General features: G+C 37.1%; 1 pseudogene; it reads left to right on the top strand.

Annotated features, from left to right (window-relative positions):
* Positions 1-10681: 10681 nt before the first annotated feature.
* LOC113307104 lies at positions 10682-10781 on the top strand (annotated as a pseudogene).
* Positions 10782-19519: the final 8738 nt, after the last annotated feature.

Here is a 19519-nt window from a genome sequence, read left to right as displayed (position 1 = left end):
TGTGGGAAAGGAAATTTTGAAACGGCTATTCAATTCTTAATTCAATTGCTTAAAATGTTTCTTGTTAAAATGAGACGTTTCCGAAAGGGACAACCGTCGTCTTTTAGTTAATTTTGGCCCATTCAGGATAAATGAATAATTAATCGATTGTAAACAGAATCGGGTAGTTAGGCCTAAGCATTTCGGTTAGCTACAAACTTATTTGTCACGAAATCCAACTATTATGGTCTTTCATATTGTTTAAATGTAATGAAATTTTTTAGTTACACTTTAAAGTTAATCAGATTTAATGGAGGTTGTAGCTAAGAGAGTTTCCGTCGAAAAACTCAATTTATAGAAACTGAATTTCCGTGTAACTTTTAATAGATAGTTAGTTTCCGTTTTTAAAATTTCAGTTTTACTCTGATTTTTCACTTTTAATTTTTCTATTTTATTGAAACTCCTTTTTCCTATTATATCTCCATTTCTTTACCCATATCTAAATCGGTTGAAACAAAATTTGAAAAAAAGAAGCACTATTTACATTGGAAATCAGTTCCGTGTGATTAAGCTGAAGGATTCCAATCACCCATAGTGAGGTGCATCTCACATCCATTTCGCTTAGCTTCAAATAAGCTACAGTTGACGGAAATCCTTGACCATTGTGCTTGGCCTTAACAGAAGGAATTGACGATGTCATAACTTTTATATTTGTGAAAAACTTGGTTTCCTCCTAACTAATAGAAATATTGGATTATATCATCCCAGAAGAGAAACTAGTCGGTTGTCAAACTCGATTCACGTTTAGCAGTGCTAAAATATATACTCCTCCCGTTTCATAAAAGTTGAGTCATTCATTTTGAATTTTTGTTTGACAAAAGTTATACTTATCTTTAAATAAGATAAGATAGTATTTTTAAAGTATCCATATTATTGATCATTGTCATTAAATTTTAGTATAGAAAATATGTATAATTTGATAATTATGTTATTTTTTCCTTACAAAAGAAAGATATATGGAAAGAAAATGGATATTTAAAAAAAATAATAATAATAATTAGACCCAATTACAAAGCAACTATTGTTTCCCATTGGAACATGATCTGATTAGTCATCATATCCTTAAAATATTTCTTAGTAGGAGTCTATAAACAAATGTTCCGCTTCCACCATGGCAATCGACTCGTCGTCAATCTTGATTCACCCTCCGTGGAGACTTGCGCTTCTTTCCTACCACTACTGACAGATGCTGGTGATAGACGCATTTATGTGTCTAATATAGCTCATTTGTATATATTGTTAATACTCGATATTGTACTTATTTGGTTATTTTATGTATTTGTAGGTGTTTTTGGAAAATAATCTCTTGCGGCGAATTTGGCTAAAAATGTGGCATTTGGACCTCCGTTGATAACGTACCGGAAGCGCCTCAGAAGTGTACCGGAAGTATCCCAGAAATACCCCGGAGGAACCCCGAAAAAAAATGCGGAAAATGCCCCAGAGGACACTTGCTATACGGACCCTTGATTTTGGATAAGGGGTAACCTAATTACTAAGGGGTGACCCATTTCCAGACATCTGCTAAAGGGAGACCAGCCACAGATAAGGGGAGGTCAACTTCTCAAATTCAAAAGAAAATTTTGGCGGGAAAAAAGGCAGCAGCGTCAACAGTTTTGGATCAAGGATTTGAGCGACCTAGCAGGCGATTCAATGGGCAAATTTGATACCCACGGACTCTACAAGACATAAGGGACCTGTTAGAAGCGATTAGACCCATCTAATTGGGCTGGATAAGTCAGAAAATCCACACAAAGTCAAGACAGTGCACACGGTCCCTGTTTAGGGTTTTGAATTGGTTTGAAAGATTTGGGAGAGATTCTTGCGTGGGATATACTTCAAAAAAGTTGAGTTCAAGTCAGAGAAGATTTTGGGAGCAATAGAATAGCTCACAGACGCATACAAAGATCGACAGATGGAATTATTGTTCAAACTGCACGTGAAGAATAAGAGATTTATTCTCGAATTTGATCGAGTTTCTAGGGAATCTGAAGGCTATATAAGTGTTGGTTTACATCAAAGAAAGGTTAGAAACCCTTAGGAGAGAGTTCAGAGCCGAAACGAAGAACAGAAATCATACCTGCTGCTGCTGCTCGAGGAGGAAGACGAAGAAGGAAGAACGGACTCGCAGAGTCAGTCGTTTTTCCACAGAGCTTACAGCGAAATCAAACTGTCGTTTATCTACAGCACACGATTTGTATCGTTCTTTCCAGCAGCTTACACCCTTTGTAACAGTGACGCTGTAACACTTCTACAGCGTTGCTAATTCCTATTTCATCAATAAAAACACCTATTTTGGCCATGAATTTATCTTGTGAGTGTGTTTTTTGGATGAGGAGCTAAACCCATTAGCCGAGACGACGGAGGAAGCCATTGGCACAAAATTTATTGGTATAATTCTAATTTTTCTATTTATTTGCAATATTATTATTTAATTATTTGCATGAATTGAGTTTGAATTAATGGTTTTTATTGAATAATTGTGAATTGACTTGATGAAGCATGCTGGGTTTTAGTAACTTTTGATGTTTTATACTTTTTAATTACAATTATTACTTCAAAAACTTGTTTGAGGCAAATATTAGAATTGATTTTAAAGATAAAATTGCATAAGAACTATTTAGAGTTTACTATTAAAATGGTCATTGGTGGAATCCTAGTCTTGGTGTTTTTCTCTAAACTTGAATTATTTTGTTTATTTTCTTTTTTAAATTAAATCTAAAAAGAAATTGTTTTCTTCACAAGTCTGAAAAGACCCCTTTTTACCACTACTACTACAATCACTATTTGAAAAACTATCAGCTGGCATAAAGAACTACTTGCTAGACATGAAATTTCCTCTTGTTAACTTTACCTAACTTCCAGGAATGCGATAAAGCTATGAGAGCATTTTGTACCACCTAGTGAACTCGCAGAGACGAAAAGAAGTAATCTCAGATAGACCTAATCCAACTACATTGAATGAATAAATGTTCTATAGTTTCTTATGTATTTCTATGCAATAAAAAGTTAGTTGATTGGAGCATCAAACCTCTATGTTGTAACACGCATCTTGTAGGTAAAGTGTTATGTAGGGAGGCCCGAAACATAAATAGAACTTTTATAGGAATAAGCTTGCGTTCTAACAACCTTGCAAAGTCACAATTTTCACTAGAGTTAGATAACCTTTTGTACATGCCTTTAGTAGAGAAATTTCCTTCGAAAGTATTAGGATACTGATGTGATTTGTAGATAGTGGTAAAGAGAGTGTCGTTTCTCAGACTTGTGAAGGATTTTTTTAGACTTAAATTCAAAACTAAAATAGAAAACACAATAAAAATTATAGCAAACTCAAACAAAGATGATATCAATATTAAAAGAAACACTGAGGCTAAGATTCCACTATTTTCCAAGTTCAAAGTGATTAAACCAATACTTATATTTATGCAATTTTCTCGTTTAATTTGATTCTAAAATATTGCAACAAGTAGATTTTCAAAAGTAATAATTGAAAATACCAAGTATGAAGCATCAAAAGTCTTAAAACTAATCATACTCCATCAAAATAGATCACACTCACTCAAATAAGAATCATATTCAATAATAGTTCAAGGCAAATAATCATATAATTATTGCAAATAAAAAGATAAAATAGAATATACCACTTTTTGTTGGAAAAATAGCTTCCTCTATCGCCTCATCAATGGGGTTTATCTCCTCATATTAATCATGATCTCAAAATATTTGTTTATGGCTCAAAAGATGATTAAAAAGATGAAAAGTGATAATACAGACGATTCGCAACAGTTTGTTGGTGTTGCAGAATCACTGTTACAGGGAGAAATAGTAGCTAAAGACCTAATGCAACCGCTGTGATGAACGACACATAGGTTCTGCTGTGAAACAACTATAGTTTTCTGCGACAATTTCTTGTGCGCCAATGTTCTTCGTGTTCTTCCTCTTCAGCAGCAGCAGCAGAATAAGGTATTTTCCTGCAACTCGATCTTTGGAGCTCGGTGGTGTTCTAAACTTCTCTGAAAGGATTCGTACCCCTTATATGACTTATCCCCTCTCCTTTTATAGGCCACAGCTCGATTAAATCTCCCCCAAAATCTTGGTTTATCTCCACAACAAGTTTCAGAGTTTTCTTTCTGCCAAACTCTCTTCACGCGTATTTGACCTCTCCCAATACTTCCAAACTATTTAGTAGATAACTACGAATGTTGGGGAAGTTTTTCTAGCCTTTAATCTCCCTGAATTGTCGAAAAAATATTCCAACAGCAACCCGTGACCATAACACCTTTGTTTCCTTCTCCCGGTCGATCTGACCCGATTCATTCGATCCAATCACATATACCAACCCTGTTATGCTCTAGGAAGTCCAGCCCAACAAAAATCAGCCAGTGAATCTCGTTATTTCACGTCCAACTGATGCTCCCAAATTCACGCAGGTAATAATAGAGTTTCCCGCCAAATTTGAAATTTGAATTTGTGAAGAAAGGGGCGCCCCTATCCAGAGTAGGGGTTCCTTTAGCAGCTTCCTTAAGGGGTGTCTTGGGGGTGCCCCTTATCCAAACCGGGGGTCCGAATAGCAAGTGTCCTCCGGGTGCTTTCCGACAACTTTTCGAGCCAATTTTTTCCAAAAATGTTTATTGTCCAAAAATACCTACAAATAAATAAAACACCATAATAAGTACATAAATGAGCCCTAACAATATATAGAATCGAGACAAATCGGACACAAAAATGTGTCTATCAAATACCCCCAAACCTATTATTTGCTAGTCCTCGAGCAAAAATAAAATAGAAATAAAATCCTAACTCATTGTCGCAGGCATCGTCGATTGCATTTAGCGTATGCAATAAGCCTTTAAACCCCTAGGTGTCCCTAGTGGCCGAGTTATAGTCTCGGGAGGGCTTATCAGAGGTATACCCACAAAACCTTTATACTCCAGACCCTACCTATCTACACAGAACCTTGGAAGGCACTAAAGAATCTCCTTGGTTGGCATACTTATTGACTACAGGAGGAAGTACCCTGATGCGAAATTCCAATTGTTGTACACGAGTTTGCACTCAAGCATACTAAAATTCATATATAAGTGACAGAGCTCTATTCAGATAGTTGCACTATGGGAATCAATATCCGGAGTCGAAACTAATCACATGGATAGATCAAGAAGATGGATATAGAGAAAAACATAGATGGTTTTGATGTTTACTAGGTGAACGGTGTTTCTCATATCTGTCTGAAGGCCTCCACCAAAATGAACCTATCCTAATGGACTGAGATACTAGTCTGACTAATATCAACACAACTGGCAAATACAAGGGTTCCAGTGGTCGACTTTATTGAATTAATTCCAGTTGGTCTGATGGTCTGGTCTCAGTTTCTTTTTTATTTCTTTTTTTTTTTTGTGTCTCAATCACTCTAATTCACCCTAGCATTGGTAACAACTTGAATCGTGAGCCCCACCTAATCACTTAGAGAAACATAGTTTAAAAACAAAACAAAATAAAAACAAAAGTGAAAAGGACTCAACGAGATATGGTGAAACTATCATGTTATTTCTAACACCTGAGCTCTGTGCTTTTATGAATAGACTCTTTAGATGTTGACATCTAGTCAGATTGGTTCCTCAACTCCTACAACCAAAATGCTTCCATCCACTTAGATTGGTTAGTGCCATCCTTAATAGGGATAAATTTCTAGGCTCTGGAGTTTATTTATTGCAACGAAAAGGTAACAAAAAGTTCTACCCCCCCCCAAACTTAAATCTAACATTGTCCTCAATGTTTCTAATAAAGAACAGTACCAAAAATATAAGTAACATGAGGAAATAGTAAAGAGAGAAGTCGGAAAGATAGTACCTGGGTGAAGTGTAACCAAAAACCTACAAAATATTATACAACATACAAAATCGCCTCGATGGTCAATCAAGGTAAACAGGGTCCTCCAGAGGGACCTCCTCAACATCACCTGTAGGAAAAGGCTCTAAAAAGGGCTTCAATCGCTGACCGTTAACCTTCGAAGAACTACTACCATCTGGTGTCTCAATCTCAACAGCGCCATGAGGAAAAACAGTACGGACCACAAAAGGACCGGTCCACCGAGAGCGCAACTTCCCGGGGAATAGATGCAAACGAGTGTCATACAGAAGAACTTTTTGACCTGGAGAAAATGACTTTCGTAAAATATTCCTATCATGCACAAGTTTCATTTTGTTCTTATACTCCTTAGCACTATCGTATGCATCTCTACGAATCTCGTCCAACTCATTGAGCTGGAGCTTTCTTTGAGCTCCTGCCTTGTCAAGTGAAAAGTTTAAGTTCTTAATAGCCCAATAGGCTCGATGCTCTAACTCAACAGGCAGGTGACATGCCTTCCAAACACTAAACGATAAGGTGACATTCCAATGGGTGTCTTAAACGCAGTACGGTAAGCCCATAAGGCATCAGTAAGCCTCGACGACCAGTCTTTCCTATTTGGATTAACTGTTTTCTCTAGAATACGTTTAATTTCCCTATTGGAAACCTCTACCTGACCACTAGTCTGAGGGTGATATGGGGTTGCTACTTTATGGGTAATACCGTATTGTTTCATTAAAAGAGCAAACGGTCTATTACAAAAGTGTGAACCTCCATCACTAATTATAGCTCGCGGCGTACCAAAACGTGTAAGTATATTCTCTTTCAAAAACTGGACTACGACCCTGTGGTCATTCGTTTTACACGGAACCGCCTCAACCCACTTAGACACATAGTCTACAGCGACAAGTATGTAAAGATAACCAAACGAAATAGGAAATGGACCCATAAAATCAATGCCCCACACATCAAAGACCTCAATCACTAAAATAGGGTTCAAAGGCATCATATTTCTACGGGAAATGGTTCCTAACTTCTGGCAACGCTCACAAGAAACACAATGACTATGGGAATCTTTAAACAACGAAGGCCAGTAAAATCCACACTGCAAAATCTTAGCAGCAGTCTTCTTAGCACTAAAATGACCCCCACATGCATGTTCATGACAAAAGGAGATAATACTAGACTGGTCACTCTCAGATACACATCTCCTAATAATCTGGTCCGGACAATACTTAAACAGATAAGGATCGTCCCAAAAGAAATGCTTAACCTCGGCTAAAAACCTAGAACGATCTTGCTTACCCCAATGTTGAGGTTCGACCAGTAACAAGATAATTCACTATATTTGCATACCAAGGTGATTGGGAAACAGAGAACAATTGTTCATCAGGAAAGCTATCCCTTATAGGAAGGGAATCACTAGGGGAACTAACAACTAGCCTAGACAAGTGGTCTGCTACTACATTTCTGCACCCTTTTTGTCTCTAATGTCTGGAAAATTTTGTAACAATGGATCCATCTAATCAATCTAGGTTTGGTATCCTTCTTAGATAAAAGGTATTTCAAAGCAGCATGATCTGTATAGATTATGATCTTAGAACCTAATAGGTAGGACCTAAACTTATCCAAGGCAAACACGATGGCTAAAAGTTCCTTCTCGGTAGTTGTGTAGTTCATTTGGGCATCATTCAGAGTTTTGCTAGCATAATAAATCACATGAAGTAATTTGTTTTCTCGTTGTCCTAAACGACGCCTATAGCATAATCTGAAGAATCACACATAATCTCAAAGGGTAGGTTCCAGTTAGGTGCCTGGACTATCGGGGCAGTAGTGAGTAAAGTTTTAAGCTTCTCAAAAGCCTCTAAACAAGCATCATCAAAGACAAACTTAACATCTTTTGCAAGCAAATTGCAAAGAGGTCTAGAAATCAAGCTAAAATCCTTAATGAATCGACGGTAAAAACCTGCATGCCCTAGAATGACCTAATATCTTTTACGGTTTTTGGGACCTGTAAAGTCTTAATAAGGTCAACTTTGGCTTTGTCTACCTCTATACCCTTTGAAGAACGATGTGCCCTAAACAATTCCTGATTTAACCATGAAATGGCATTTTTCCCAATTAAGCACTAAATTTTTTCCTTACACCTAGTCAACACTAATGTCAAATGATGCAAGCACTCATCGAAAGATGAACCAAACACTGAAAAATCATCCATAAAGACCTCTAAAACCGTTCTACCATATCAGAAAATATGCTCATCATACAACGCTGAAAAGTTGCAGGGGCATTAAAGCCCGAAAGGCATGCGTCTATACGCAAAGGTACCAAAGGGACAGGTAAAAGTGGTTTTCTCTTGGTCTTCTGGGGCAATAACGATCTGATTATAACCGGAGTAGCCATCTAAAAGCAATAGTGACTATGTCCAGCTAATCGCTCTAGCATTTGGTCGATAAAAGGAAGGGGAAAGTGATCCTTCCTTGTGACCTTGTTCAATTTCCTATAGTCAATACACACACGCCATCCCGTGGTCACTCGGGTTGGGATTAATTCATTATTATCATTCTGGACTACAGTGATACCTGATTTCTTGGGGACAACCTGAACAGGGCTGACCCACTTACTGTCTGAAATTGGGTAAATAATACCCGCATCTAACAACTTAAGCACCTCTTTTCGAACTACCTCTTTCATGTTAGGGTTCAGTCGACGTTGCATCTCCCTAGAAGGTTTGGAGTCTTCCTCTAAATGAATCTGATGCATACACACAGTAGGACTTATACCCTTAATGTCTGCTATAGTCCACCCTAAAGCTTCCTTATTGTCTTGAAGTACATTTACTAGCCTACTTTCCTGATCACTATCCAAATCGGAAGCTACAATCACAGGTAAAGTCTCAGATGGGCCTAAAAACACATACTTTAGAGTATCGGGTAGTGGTTTAAGGTCCAACTTTGGGGGCTCTTCTAAAGAAGGAATTAGGGTAGTCTCAGAAACTGGTAACGGTTCGAACCTAGCTTTCCATCTATCAGTGTCTAACACGGGGTAGAATCTAATAGAGCATTCACCTGTTCAATAGTGCTATCGTCGTCAAAATCTAAACCAAAATGGGATAGACAACTTTCTAATGGGTCTTCAGACAAATGTTTGGTAATGACTCCTGAACTAAGGCTTCTATCATGTTCACCTCTTCAACACATGTGTCATCTAGCTCATGAGGTGCTTACTGACATTAAAAATGTTCATCTCCATAGTCATATTACCAAAAGATAAACTCATCACACCATTTCGACAGTTAATGATCGCATTAGACGTAGCTAAAAATGGGCGACCTAAAATCACAGGTATCTGGTTCTCTGGGTCAGGGACAGGTTGGGTATCTAGGACCACGAAATCCACTGGAAATAAACTTGTCGACCTCAATAAGAACATCTCGATAACACCTCGAGGATTTTAACAGACCTATCAGCTAACTGCAGTGTCATCTGAGTAGGTTTCATTTCACCAAGTCCTAGCTGTAAGTACACATGGTGGAAGTAGTTCACACTGGCTCCTAAGTCAAGTAAAGCTTTTTCTACCCGGAAGTTACCTATTGTGCAAGCAATGGTAGGAACCTGGGTCTTTGTACTTTGGAGTTGTGGTGTTTGAATGAACTTACGTGACTAGCTAAAAAGGCTTTCTTATGGACGCTAAGTTTTCGCTTTCGCGTACACATATCCTTAAGGAACTTGGCATAAGCAGGAATTTCCTAATTGCATCTAATAAAGGAAGGTTTATGGTAACTTGCTTAAAAACCTCCAATATGTCATTAAAGTTCGATTCCTTCTTTGTTGGTACTAATAGCTGAGGAAATGGGGCTCTAGGCACAATCAGACCTCTCAGGAACTGAGTTGGCATCATCAGAAATTTTATCAGTTTCCTTAGCTAGTGGTCCTGAGGGGTGAACTACAGTATGTTCACTATCGGGCATGGTTACCTGATTGTCTACTATTCTACCACTCCTAAGGGTTCTAATACATTCAATTGATTCGATGGTTTTGTACCTACTTCATGAACTCCTCTAGGATTGGGATTAGTCTGACTAGGGAACCTACCATTATCTCTCTCACTTAAGGTCTTAGCTATTTGGCCGACTTGAAGTTCTAACTTAGCAAGGCTCTGAGCATTAGTTTGAAATTCTGTTTGTTTCCTGTTGAAAACTAACATGGCTCTGTGCTAACATTTCCTGAGTTTTTGCTAACATCTTAATAGATTCCTCTAAGCTAGTCGTTTTATTTTCTGGGCCTGATGTATTCCTAGTGTAGCCAAAACCTGGGGGAGCATTAGAATTATTAGACTGACCCTGACTCTGGCCCTTAGACCATGAAAAGTTCGGATGGTTCCTCCAACCAGGATTATAGGTTTCTGAATATGGGTCAAACTTCTGACGATTATCAAACCTAGTGTTATTATATAGAGCATTGGCTTGCTCTTCATTATTCTGGCCTTCCCAAAAGGCTCCAATCTACCACTAGTGTTACCCACTTCTAAAGCTTCTAACCTTTTCGCTATAGCAGCAATTTTGGCATCTGATTCATAGCCTCCTTCTACCCTATTAACGTTTTCCTCGAGAAGAATTGTTTTCTGGGGTCCCCTACTACTTTCCCATTGTTGGGTCTTTTCGGCGACTTCATGCAAATATGTCATCGCGTCATCAACTGTTTGGTTCTCAAATCCACCAGTACACATAGATTCTACTGTGGTTGTGGTGGGATAATCTAAACCCTCATAAAGGATCTGAACTAACCTAACCTTCTCTAAACCATGATGAGGACATTGGGCTAATAAATCATTGAACCTTTCCAAATACCTATACAAAGTTTCTCCCTCCTGTTGAGAAAACGTGCAGATTTGCGTCCTAATAGACGATGTTTTGTGCCTAGGGAAAAACTTGTTCAAAAAGGCAGATGTAAGTTGTTCATACGTTTCGATTGACCCGGAAGCCAAACTATATAGCCACGATTTAGCTTTATCTTTCAGGGAAAAGGGGAATAACCTAAGTTTCAAAGCATCATCATCTAGGTTTCTAATCCTGAGGGTACTACAAATTTCCTCAAAGTCCCTAACATGGAAATAGGGGTTTTCATTTTCTTTCCCTAAAAAGATTGGGAGCAGCTGTAAGGTCCCAGGTTTAAGTTCATAAGTTGCTTCCGTCTCAGCTAACCTGATACATGAGGGACGAGTAGTCCTAGTTGGATTCAACAAAGCTTTCAAAGTTGCCATTTCTGGCGCTATCGGAGCAACATGGATTCTCTCCTCAGTCAAAGGACGTTCAAAAACAGACTCTTCAAAAGTCGGACTCTCTAGATTAAGGTAATCGAGACGCTTCGAACTACTAGGTTTCTCTTTAACAAATCTACCTAGTGCGTCTCTTTTACGTTCAGGCATACAATAGAATTTTCTAAATTGGAAGGGTAAGCAAACACAGATCAAGGCCGACTCAACCAAATCAAACCTATTGATTTCTAGCAAACAAAAAGCATGATGGCTCCACTTAGATTGTTTCTAGACCAGCTTCTAATCCTTCGAACGGGAATTCGTTACAATTTAAGCAAACCCCTCTGGAATCAATCCGAGTTAACGTAAGTTGAATAGAGGCGAGGGAAGCTCGGTGGAGCTTTGATACCCAAGGCCTCACCGGTATTACAAGGCGGCGCAGTCACGCATTCAACTTACAGAAACCGTCAAGAACTTCGAAGTATGCTTAAAAGAGTAACCAATATTTTTCGAATGACTTTCCTGTTAAGCTCGTTACCCTATCGGTCTCGTTCTAGTCAAAATTTTAGGCTTAGGTTCGCGTAGGTTACGTGTTCCTAAAGCGGGCAAGAAGAGAACGGTGATGAAATCCGAACCCTTATCTTGTATGGCCAGGCCTTGCCCTTTACTAGAAAAATAAATGTCCGTATTCAGTCCTCAACATATATGCATACGAAGGAGTCCAGTAACTCGCTGACAGGGGATTCGCGAGTGTTTAGAATCTTACCTCCCGTTCCAGACGGGGGATGAATCGGTTGTAGTCGACTCGGGCCACTGACTCCGATGTCTAGTGTACGAACCCAAGGTGCAGAGACAATATCGTAATTGTCCTCCTTCTCTGCAAACAGTTTATATTTAAAGTACCCTTCCGTAGGGTAATAAAAAAATAATGTCCCAAAGTCCAAAAGTCCAAAAGAAAAGAAAAATTACAAAAAAATAAACCCTAATACAGTTTTTTTTTCTAAAAGAAAATAAACAAACCCTAAACTAAAATTGTCTAAAATAAAATTGTCTTCTTTTCTGTTCTTTTTGCTTTAATCTTTAGCTCCAAGTCTTTATGAAATCACCAAACTCTTTGGCTCAATTTTCTTTATGATCCAGAACCTGTAGACACAAGATAAATACCCAAAAACATAAAAAAACAAAATAATAAAATAAAAAAAAAAATAAAACCCTAAAAACAAGTCCGCGTCGGCGGCGCCAAAAATTGATGTGATTTGTAGATAGTGGTAAAAAGTGATTCGATTCTCAACTTGTGAAGGATTTTAGACTTAAATTCAAAACTAAATAGAAAACACAATAATTATAACAAACTCAAAGTATCAATATTAAAAGAAACTGAGGCTAAGATTCCACTATTTTCCAAGTTCAAAGTGATTCCAATATTATATTCATGCAATTTTCTCGTTTAATTTGATTCTAAAATATTGCAACAATAGATTTTCAAAAGTAATAATTGTAAATACCAAGTATGAAGCATCAAGTCTTAAACTAAGCATACTCCATCAAAATAGATCACAATCACTCAAATAAAAATCATATTCAATAATAGTTCAAGGCAAATAATCATATAATATTGCAATAAAAATAAAATAGATTACCACTTTTTGTTGGAAAAATAGCTTCCTCTATCGCCTCAGCAATGGGGTTTAGCTCCTCATATTAATCATGATCTCAAAATATTGTTTATGGCTCAAAAGATGATTAAAAATGAAAAGTGATAATACAGACGATTCGCAACAGTTTGTTGGTGTTGCAGAATCACTGTTACAGGAAATAGTAGCTAAAGACCTAATGCAACCGCTGTGATGAACGACACATAGGTTCTGTGAAACAACGATAGTTTCTGCGACAGTTGCTTGTGCGTCAATGTTCTTCGTGTTCTTCCTCTTCAGCAGCAGCAACAGAATAAGGTATTTTCCTGCAACTCGATCTCTGGAGCTCTGTGGTGTTCTAAACTTCTCTGAAAGGATTCGTACCCCTTATATGACTTATCCCCTCTCCTTTTATAGGCCACAGCTCGATTAAATCTCCCCCAAAATCTTGGTTTATCTCCACAACAAGTTTCAGAGTTTTCTTTCTGCCAAACTCTGTTCACGCATATTTGACCTCTCCCAATACTTCCAAACTCTTTACTAGATAACTACGAATGTTGGGGAAGCTTTTCTAGCCTTTAATCTCCCTGAATTGTCGAAAAAATATTCCAACAACAACCCGTGACCATAACACCTCTGTTTCCTTCTCCCGGTCGATCTAACCCAATTCATTCGATCCAATCACATATACCAACCCTGTTATGCTCTAGGAAGTCCAGCCCAACAAAAATCAGCCATTGAATCTCGTTATTTCACGTCCAACTGATGCTCCCAAATTCACGCAGGTAATAATAGAGTTTCCCGCCAAATTTGAAATTTGAATTTGTGAAGAAAGTGGGCGCCTCCTATCCAGAGTAGGGGTGCCTTTAGCAGCTGCCTTAAGGGGTGTCCTGGGGTGCCTCTTATCCAAACCGGGGGTCCGAATAGCAAGTGTCCTCCGGGTGCTTTCCGACAACTTTTCGAGCCAATTTTTTCCAAAAATGTTTATTGGCCAAAAATACCTACAAATAAATAAAACACCATAATAAGTACAAAAATGAGCCCTAACAATATATAGAATCGAGACAAATCGGACACAAAAATGTGTCTATCAGATACCCATTAACTAAAGTAACATTCTTTATATCATGCTTAATCTCTAGCAGAACTATCCTTTCCGCTGGATTGAGGGCTCGTGAAAAGTAAAAATGTCCAATTGTTATCATTAAAATCGGCAACCATCGAGTTCTTATGCAAGCTCAGTTCTTCTACAACCACCAGTCATACCATAGTCTCATCGACTTTGATTTCCACACAATTAAATATATTTTGTTTAACTTTCACAATCACCTACCACATGCTCCTTCCGATGGGGTCATTAGATTTTAAATAAACCAAATAATTCGCCTCAGAAATAATATTTTCACATATAATCTACTTCCACTGAGAATTATTCTCCTTAGAATGTCTCCAATGCTACTTAGATAGCAATGTACTATTCAGGTACCTCAAATTTCGAATACTCAGACCTTCATTCTTCTTTGGCCTACATACCTTCTGCCAAGAAACCTAACTCATTTTCTTTATATATTCATCCTCACCCTATAAATCTTTTCTTTATTGTTGTAGGTAGGTACACAAGTGACATGAAGTAAGTTCCCAACCCTTATAAGAAACTTATAATCAAAGTTAGCCTTTCGGTTTTTATGAGATATTTCTTTTTCCATTGGGCTAATTTTTCCTGCATTCTTTCAATTAGCACCTTCAAAACTACCAGATTTATTCTTTGCACCCATGGGTATAACTAAATAAGTTATAGGAAGAGTATCAACCTTGCATCCCAGTTCCATAGCCAACTCTTATACCGCCTCATCAACTTCAATGTTTGTTACTAAGCTTTTGTCTAAGTTCAACTTTAGCCCGGTGAGGACTTAAAAAGTAATTAAGATTACATGCAGTCTTCTTACCTAAATTCTGGTAGTATGCATAAAAATAATGGTACCATCCACAAACTGAAGATGTGAGACTGTTGATCTGTAAGGACCCTCAAGCTCGTAAACACTGTTTGACCGATTAAGAGATAGTCAAGAAACGATTTACCCACTAATAACTCGATTAGTTTAACACGGACGTTAATTAACATAAATTAATCTAACAACGATCGAGATACGAAACTAGTACCATCTGTTAGATCTTGAAAAGTTATACGAAATGGACTACACGAACATGTCATTCGGATACCAGATGAAGAAGATATCTTCAAATATGTACGAAGGGTAAAAGTTATCATATACCTTATAACTGCCTGGCTGCCCTTATCGTTTGGTTGGGTGCCTTTAGTAATTTCGTCAGCCTTATCTCAATCGAGTAGATAAACTCGTAGTTCACTTTCTTCTTCTTTCTTATTTTCTTATTTCTCTTTCTCCTTCTTTTCTATTTTTCTTCTTCTCCTTCCTTTTCTTCTTCTGTTAGAATTTGAGAGTTGAGATTAATGTTGTGTGATTCAATTCACAAAGGCTTAGTAGTTAGTTGTAACGATTAAGAAAGAGATGGTGTTGATGCAACTATCAAATTCAGAATTCACTGAATAAGGTAAATCGATGATTAAATTTAGGGTTCCTGTTTGATTGAATTTCTTTATGAAATTGTTGTTGTTTGATTAAATTATTACAGGGGTTTGTTTCTAGTTGAACTATAGTTGGAGGTATTAGGTTTAATGCAAGTTTCTTTAGGAATTATGGTTCTTAAGAAATAAGGGTTTTGTTCAATTGAAGATGAAGATTTGGGGTTTTCCTGTTGATTTGAGTTACAAGAAGAAGAGTGGGATGTTGTTGGAGAAGTTAGGATTCTAGGTTGATTTACATGAGGTGGAGATGAGTTGAAGTGATGATGTTGAACTGGTCTGTGTTGGGATGGTGCAAGAACAATCTGGTGATGGTGGCAGTTAGATGAATGAGTGGGATTGGTAGTTTTATTGAGTTGCATATGAAGCTACTGAGTTTCCAAGAACTCAATTGGATTGGTGGTAATATAATTGGTTGTTCCGGTAAAGATAATGGTAATAAAATTGTAGTATAAAGATGTTTTAAGCTGGGAGTACAGGTGGTGGTTGGTTATTAAAAATCAGAACTTGGGGTGGTGATTTCTTGGAACTTGAATCACTGGTTATAGTGGTGCTGGTATATAGAATTGAGGATAGCCTCAGTTGAGATAATTTGAATTGAAGTTGAAATGAATGGTGATGGGGTATGCTGTGAAAGAAGTGTTGCATGTAATGGTAGTGTTATATTGCAGATGTAGATAACTGAGTTGGTGATGCGGGTTATATTGTCTAGGAGGTGATGTACCATATGGATAGTGGTAGTTAGAGATGGTGGTATTATTGCTGCTGTGGAAGTTGTTGAATTGCAGGTGTTGAAGTTAATCTTGTTAAATCAAAGAGATATGGGTACTGGTTGTGGTATAATGCAGTTGTAGGGTTAAGTTGATGCAATCGTATAGTGGCTGTGTGGCAACTAAAGCTAATGGAACTGGTCTTGAGATGAAATTACATGAAGGAAAGATGTGGTGCAGCTAAAGAATGAGTTGAAGTTCTGGTGGTATGTGGTTGATCAGGTTCTGGTTGAAATGCAAATGAGTTTAGAGATGGAGTATTGGGGTCATTGCAATGATGAAGTTTTTAGAATTGAAGTTATAGGAACTTGGAAAGTGTTGTTGGAAAAAAAGGGAGAAGTAATAATTCAGGAAATGATGTTTGTTTAGAACTAGAATTGGAAATGATGAAGGTCTTGAGGTTGAAACAGATTGTAGATAGAACTTAATGAGAGATTAAGGTTGATTGTCGAAATATGTTAAAATGAATAATTTGTGTAATGATCAATTGAATAGAATCAGGTTGGTTGTGTTCTTGAGACTTAGACCTGTTAGTCATCCCAATCAGTTTAGCTGACTCGGTTTGTTTAGCTGACTTAGTTATCTAACTGAGTTGAGTCGTTTGACTCACTGAATTCCCTGTCTTGACCTGAATTGATTCAGTTGACCGACTTACTTGACCATTTGACCTGGATTTGACCTTTGACTGGACGTTGACCGTTTGTTGACCCTTTTGACTGTTAGAGACCCGTATGGACTGGGCCTTAGATTAAGGGGCAAGTTTGTTGGGCTTGTACTTACGACTAGTTTTCCATTGAACATGAATTGGACCCTCATGGTCCGAATTGATCTTTGGTTCCTTCTACAAAGTTGTAGGTATTCTTAAGACATATATAATGGATTATAATCAACCTAATTGAAATAGTAAGCCTTTAAATAAGCTAAAGATAGATAATGAAAAGGTGTAAAGTCATGAATGAGCTTACAACACTTAGATAGTTCACTTAGTATATAACTAGATAATTGTATGAAATTATGATATGAGCCTTGTATGAGCCTTTTGGCTAATTTCTTAGAGTGCTTGTGTGATTAACAATTAGTCTATATTAACAACGAACAATTCAAATGATGATCCAGTGGATTGTGGATTCAATGTAGGCGTGGCTTGCCATCAAAACGTGTGGGAAATCTGTAACCTTCTTGTAATCATTAAGCTTTTTTTATCTGCGAGCATGATGAGACTTTACTATCTATGTGCATGATTGCGTATAGTTTAATGTGCTACTCGTGTATCTTTGAGTATAATGTGTATGTTGCATCTGTATGTATGATGTTTTGTGTGTGATATGCATTGTGAGATTTCCCTGCGAGGAGTGTTTGTGTTATCTCCACGACTCTTAGCTAAGTTAAGTAAGGCGGTAATTCATCCGTCGACGATATTACCTAGTAGGGCGGTAATTCATCCGTATGCTATATTATTATAACTATTTCATTAGTAGGGCGGTAATTCATCCGTTATAGTATTATTGCTTATTAAGATAGTAGGGCGGTAACTCATCCGTTTGAATATTACCTAGTAGGGCGGTAATTCATCTGTTATGATATTATATATACTATTCTATTTGAGGGAAATCACTCGTGTGCATATTATACTTGTTTGTCTAACTATCTGATCTTGATGGTAATATTCTGAATCATGGTTTGTATGGGCACTCTGTGTGGACGATGTTATTATTATTGATTAAGGTTGTTGTCGCGTCGTCGTCTCCAATGAATTTGGCGAGGTTAGGATAACACTTGTTTTTTGTTGCATGAATTGCTGAATGCTTAGATTCATTACTCTCCTTTTCAATTTCTGTTCTTAGAACTGTGGATCATGTTAGTGATTACTTGGAAGTTATATGTTTCTTTGGGCACCCTTTGGGACGATGTGCTCACTTGTTCCCACTTCAGTTTCAGTAATCAGAAGGAATGAAGCGTGCGAAGATATCGTTTTCATAGCTTAGTTCTCTACCGAATATTAGTGTTGTCGTGTATTTGTATTATATGTATTCCTTCTTTATTCTGTGAAACAACACATTTAAATATTTATATAACATTAGAGACTTTCAAACATACTGTATTAGAGAGTTTGGGTTTGTTTGTTAGCACTTTATGTGAAGATGGTTCTTAAGATTGATAATATGGATTTGATGCTTCAATTAGGTTGTAATCTTATAGCTAAGCAGGTTTAGGAGTTGGGGCATCACATCTTGGTATCAGAGCTCACTATTAGATCTTATATGGGCGATAATAGAAATTGCTAGTGCATGTTATACTAAATTAGTTTAGACTGGGATGGGATGTGAGATAAGTCTTAATCACTAAAAGCTAACAAGAACTGAAAGATTTATTTTATTGAATGATTGATTCGTTTTTTTTTCTTGTTGTGTGTATATATAGTATGAAGTGAAAAATTATAGGTTAAAACAATATTATAGTTTAAAAGCTTCAATAGAAATTAGAGAATAATTAGTTAAAAATTGAGGGCATTTAGTCAATCCAGTACTGGAGAATCGTAAGTTTAGTAATTCTAATAGATCCCAAATTCATTTTGAAACTTAGTTGAGTACTTTTACATATATTTAGAACCCTTAATTTATTGAAATAAAAAATTAATGCGAAGAACATAGACTTAATTATCTGTTAGTGCTTAAATCAGTATACCTAAGGTTGATAATATATTATAGATTTAAATAGAAACTTTATTATAGAGTGTCTTCTAGTGTACTTAGAACCAGTTATCTGTTGAAGTAGAATATGGTCTTTTGAACCTAGAGCCACATATGTTAGTTCCAGAAAGCCATATAGGTTTGTACTTCATTTCATGTTGTTTCGAACTCATCTGAAGTGAGTTAAATTACGCGCGTTTGTAAGTATGAGCAATACTTGCACTTAGTCGAGATATAGAGTCTCTTTATAAGGTGAGGAGTTTTGAAGACCAGAAGGACGGGTTCATTTTCGAGGACGAAAATGTTATAAGGTGAGGAGAATGTAAGGAGCCTCTAGCTCGTAAACGCTATTTGACCGATCAAGAGATAGTCAAGAGACGATTTAACCACTAATAACTCGATTAGTTTAACACGAACGTTAATTAACATAAATTAATCTAGCAACGATATAGATACGAAACCAGTACCATCTGCTAGATCTTGAAAAGTTATGCGAAATGGACTACACGAACATGTCATTCGGATACCAGACGAAGAAGATATCTTCAAATATGTACGAAGGGTAAAAGTTACCATTTACCTTATAACTGCCTGGCTGCCCTTATCATTTGGTTGGGTTCCTTTAGTAATTTCACCAGCCTTATCTCAATCGAGTAGATAAACTCGTATTTCACTTTCTTCTTA

Source organism: Papaver somniferum, chromosome 8, assembly GCF_003573695.1.
Source record: "Papaver somniferum cultivar HN1 chromosome 8, ASM357369v1, whole genome shotgun sequence".
NCBI classification, from domain to species: Eukaryota; Viridiplantae; Streptophyta; class Magnoliopsida; order Ranunculales; family Papaveraceae; genus Papaver; species Papaver somniferum.
Note: the sequence above shows the minus strand (reverse complement) of the source record. Positions and strands in the feature narration are given on the sequence as shown.